The sequence below is a fragment of the Salmo salar genome, chromosome 02, assembly GCF_965601325.2.
Source record: "Salmo salar chromosome 02, fSalSal1, whole genome shotgun sequence".
Taxonomy (NCBI): Eukaryota; Metazoa; Chordata; class Actinopteri; order Salmoniformes; family Salmonidae; genus Salmo; species Salmo salar.
Window position 1 is genome coordinate 84,773,677 of NC_138292.1, and position 5,624 is coordinate 84,779,300.

The window sequence follows — 5,624 nt, forward strand, 5'->3', positions numbered from 1 at the left end:
TTACAAACCCAAAAGATTTAAGCTAAAAATGAACTCAAACTGCATTTGAAAACATTCACACTGGACAAAGAAAAGGCAAACCTTGTTTGGATTGTTTAAATGATATAGAGTACGGTGTTATTTGATAAATTATGAATAGTTTTACATACCCTTTTTTTTAAATCGATACAGCTTCTTGTTCCCGTCCACTGACACTGCAAGCATGCTGGGTGAACAGGCTGGGCAGACCTGATCAATTTCAGAGCGGCAGTATGTCCACTCAAATAAGCTTTTTTGAAAAGTGTCCCCACAGATCATTCCGTTCTGGTAAGGGAAAAATACATATAGAAAATATACGAAATAACTTACAACAATAGTATAAACAAAACATACTATAATTCACTATGGCTGACTGGATTTGAGTTAAAGCAGGGCCAGTACATAGTGTTGACAGCAAAGTAGGTGAAAGCCAATGCAAAAGTAGGACGAGTACTTATGTTCTAAAGAGCAGGAAATATTGGATGCAAGAGGGGCACAGATAAGGGGCATGGCAGGACAGTGGTGCAGGAGGCTAACACATACTGTAGCAAGAGACCTGAAGTTTTAACGTAGTTGTAGTACTGGAAATAAAATTATGTTACACAAAGTGTTGTAACAAAATGTAACATAGTTAACCTGAAGTCAGACATTGGTAAAGCTGAGTATAATTTATTGTTACCCTGCCAAAGAAGTCAGTTCGCTGCTCCAAAATCCGCATAAAATGCCAGACGGGACATTTCTGGGGCTGACACTTTCAGCTCCTCAAAAGAGCTGAAGACATCTACCTGGTATATGGTGTCACAGTTGACAGTGGCTGGCCAGAACCCATTCTTTATCAGATCTGCCAAGTTTGCTGTCCAGGTGGTAAGACAGGTTGTGCATGTCAGCACTGGCACTGTGACATTGTAGCGACCTTGAGGGAAAAAATGTAGTCTGAATTAATGTTTTTTTTTTACATTGCATTGCTACATCACTGTTTGGTTCTTGTAGATATTGCACATACCATTTATTCCTACGAGGATGATATGTTTCCCAGGGCCAACATGGATGGTGCTTGTCAGGCAACCACATATCACCTCTGGTACGTCCAATGGTAAGAAACAAATCAAGGGACAATATTTATATACAACAATAAACAAGAATACATTTGAACTTTGATTTAATACATTCAGCCGCAAAAAAAATGAAAACTGGCTCTCGATGTACTGGCCCTTGGAGCTGAAAAAATGGAAATAAAAAGGTTTTTAATTCAGACTCTCCTTTCGTTAAATATGTATTTTCATCAGAGACAGACAACAGTTAGAGACAGGGAAAGGTGGGATCAGACCTGCATGTAATGTATTATGTGCTGTGGGTAGATGGCACTAGACCGGCCTATGGCATGGCAACAAACGTTTGATATGCTATGATACAGTATGTTTGAAAGGAAAAAGTCAGATCAGGGACCAATAAAATTAAACACCTAGACGGGATGAAACCAACAGAAGTGGATGTAGTTGCCTTCCTGGTTTGAGGAACTATCGGTCCTCTCTCATCCCTTTGTCTCCATCTGAACCTAACCCCTTGTTTTGTCTTTTTCTTCTTATTTTCCTAAAAAGTGCATTTCAATTATCATGGCTGGCCCACTAATAAAAGTCTTCCACAAGCATGGCTTGCTTGTGCACATATGGAGCACAAGCAATACTGTTATTTTCACATAAGGTGAAGTGATTTGTCAGGTGAGGAAAGGCACCTGCAGTAGACCCACGTTCTGGCTCACTCACACAGCTAACATGTGTAGAAGTTCACAAGGACGCTAACAAGTGCACCCTTGTGCCTCATGCTCAATGGGCCATACCATTGATGCCCGTGTTCAGGTCATATCACAGAGTCTACGTTTAAATTCACATTTGTGCCATATGGGGTCTACTTTGACAAACAAAAAGCAATGATAAATCATAACGCTGTGGTGCTGGGGTTGTGTTGGGAATATTTGTCCACGTATGGGAGCTATAGGGGTTACATTACCGGTAATGTACGACTTGTTACATTACCCATTCTGGGTTGAGCTCCTCAGCCAGCCTTTTTGCCTCGTTAATGGCCTCCTCCAGTTGGTCTTGGGGGTCCTCAGAGGCCATACCATCTCGAAAGAAATATAAAGAGACAACTTCCAAACTTAACACATTCCTTCACATACAGTCGTGGCCAAAAGTTTTGAGAATGACACAAATATTAATATTCAAAGTCTGCTGCCTCAGTTTGTATGATGGCAATTTGCATATACTGCAGAATGTTATGAAGAGTGATCAGATGAATTGCAATTAATTGCAAAGTCCCTCTTTGAATCCCCCAAAAACATTTCCACTGCATTTCAGCCCTGCCACAAAAGGACCAGCTGACATCATGTCAGTGATTCTCTTGTTAACACAGGTGTGAGTGTTGACAAGGACAAGGCTGGAGATCACTCTGTCATGCTGATTGAGTTTGAATAACAGACTGGAAGCTTCAAAAGGAGGGTGGTGCTTGGAATCATTGTTCTTCCTATGTCAACCATGGAAACACGTGCGGTCATCATTGCTTTGCACAAAAGGGCTTCACAGGCAAGGATATTGCTGCCAGTAAGATTGCACCTAAATCAACCATTTATCAGATCATCAAGAATTTCAAGGAGAGCGGTTCAATTGTTGTGAAGAAGGCTTCAGGGCGCCCAAGAAAGTCCAGCAAGCGCCAGGACCGTCTCCTAAAGTTGATTCAGCTGCGGGATCGGGGCACCACCAGTACAGAGCTTGCTCAGGAATGGCAGCAGGCAGGCGTGAGTGCATCTGCACGCACAGTGAGGTGAAGACTTTTGGAGGATGGCCTGGTGTCAAGAAGGGCAGCAAAGAAGCCACTTCTCTCCAGGAAAAACATCAGGGACAGACTGATATTCTGCAAAAGGTACAGGGATTGGACTGCTGAGGACTGGGGTAAAGTCATTTTCTCTGATGTATCCCCTTTCCGATTGTTTGGGGCATCCAAAAAAAGCTTGTCCGGAGAAGACAAGGTGAGCGCTACCAGCAGTCCTGTGTCATGCCAACAGTAAAGCATCCTGAGACCATTCATGTGTGGGGTTGCTTCTCAGCCAAGGGAGTGGGCTCACTCACAATTTTGCCTAAGAACACAGCCATGAATAAAGAATGGTACTAACACATCCTCCGAGAGCAACTTCTCCCAACAATCCAGGAACAGTTTGGTGACGAACAATGCCTTTTCCAGCATGATGGAGCACCTTGCCATAAGGCAAAAGTGATAACTAAGTGGCTCGGGGAACAAAACATAGATATTTTGCATCCATGGCCAGGAAACTCCCAAGACCTTAATCCCATTGAGAACTTCTGGTCAATCCTCAAGAGACTGGTAGACAAACAAAAACCCACAAATTCTGACAAACTCCAAGCATTGATTATGCAAGAATGGGCTGCCATCAGTCAGGATGTGGCCCAGAAGTTAATTGACAGCATACCAGGGCGGATTGCAAAGGTCTTGAAAAAGAAGGGTCAACACTGCAAATATTGACTCTTTGCATCAACTTCATGTAATTGTCAATAAAAGCCTTTGACACTTATGAAATGCTTGTAATTATATTTCAGTATTCCATAGTAACATCTGACAAAAATATCTAAAGACACTGAAGCAGCAAACTTTGTGGAAATTAATATTTGTGTCATTCTCAAAACTTTTGGCCACGACTGTAGTAACCTCCCCTGTCTATGAGAAAAGCTACATGTCATTGATAGCCTGTGTTTTACTCTGTCCTGCACGTCACTAAAGGTTTTCATCCTCCTCCACACGCAGACTGACTGATCTACAAATCACTTTGCATAACAAATACATATCTATTATTACTTGCAGATCAGTCAGTCTGTCACCATTTACCAACAATGCACTATTAGTCTGTCACTTCCTTGTTCATGTTATTCTATGACATGTGCAACTCCAGTCCTTAAAGGCTACAGTGTCCACAGGTTTCGATCAATTTAGATCATAGACTAGTTAGGACCTCCTTTCACCTGATTGTCTGTCTTAACAGGATTTCATCAACTCCTTTACGTCCCTCCTAGGGTCCCTCTGTCCTTCTTCCAAGGAGAAGTCACAAGATGAATACAGATTAAGTGGCAATGTGTATTTCTTTCAAGATGCAAAGAGGAAAAAGGGGAATATATAGCCTAATGTATAGGTGGCTAAAATAATAAGTGGAAATTATATCCAAATATACGCAAGTAAAGCAACAAAAATATCCACACATTCTGTTGTCTATGGAACTTTCTTTATTCACCTTAGTTACGTAACCTTCCTTACCGGTTTAACACGTTTTTTTAAACCAAACACTTAACAAACAAAAAAACAAATGTGTGTGCACGCTGTATTTATGACAACAAGGGACGAACTGGCGACCTACCTGTTATCTGTCCAGGGTCCAGACACCTGGTGTGGGCGAAAAATGTATAAACAACAAATGTCACATGACCGGATGAGCTAACCATTCTTGTAACTTTCCGGTAGACGAGAAGCTTTCCGGTGTTTTGCTGCTCATCACAGGTCGACGCAGGTATTGCACTTTGATTTATCGTTCTCATAACCGTAGGTGCAGCCACGTGGAAATACGAAAGCTTTCTAGCTATTTCGCACTGACGGTAATTTGAACAGAAGAAAGTTTCGAGTGAAAAGGTGCTTACACTCAGAGCCATGTATTTACACTTAGCCAGCTCATAGTACAATTCCACCATAGCCTTATTACGGGTTAACGTTTTGGTAATTTTACGTTTCCCCAAATGTTATACGAAAAAAAATATGTTTTGGTATTAATGGACAATGACAAGGCTGCCATCGTATTTTCAGTTACATTCTGGTCAATAAAAAAAGGTTTACACGTTTGTTTTTTGTGTCTGCTAAATGACGTAAATGTAAAATGTAAGAAATACATGGAAGTACAACCGAATAAAACACCATTAGCCATCATGCATTGCTTACATTCATTCTATACTGAAAAGTCTGTTCAGAAAAATCGAAAACAGTACATATAGGCATACAACCACAATGTTTTAATAGGGATTAAAAAAAGACAAAATATCTATATATTCATAACGTAAAATAAATAAATAATGAAATACAGGCGATCGCGTCTATGGTTGTTGCAAAGGCTTGTGTGTCGTCTACTGGTTAAATTCGTGTCTTTTCGCACGAATTAAGTAGGACTAATTCGTGTATTTTCGAACGAATTGAACCACACAAAATTGCACGAAATCTGCTGAAATACATTTTGTACATATATGCGATAATTGAATGTGAGGCTGGGCTGGAATAAGACATGGGATAGATGACGATTTTTGGCGAAGAGATGTATTTATAGACTAATACACTTGAAACAAATAGCCAAACCGAAACCTGCAGACATTACTAGTGTCTCCCCCGCGATCAAACCGCCATAAAAGAAAATTATGAAACGCAGCCTAACGTGATCATTGACAGCTGCCTTGAAGGACACAAAAAAAAAAGATTTATAGTACTAAGATCAGTGAAATGTAGGCTAAACTGACAACGGAGTGAAGAGCAGAAATCTCAACTTGCAAGCAAGTCGAAGTATTGAG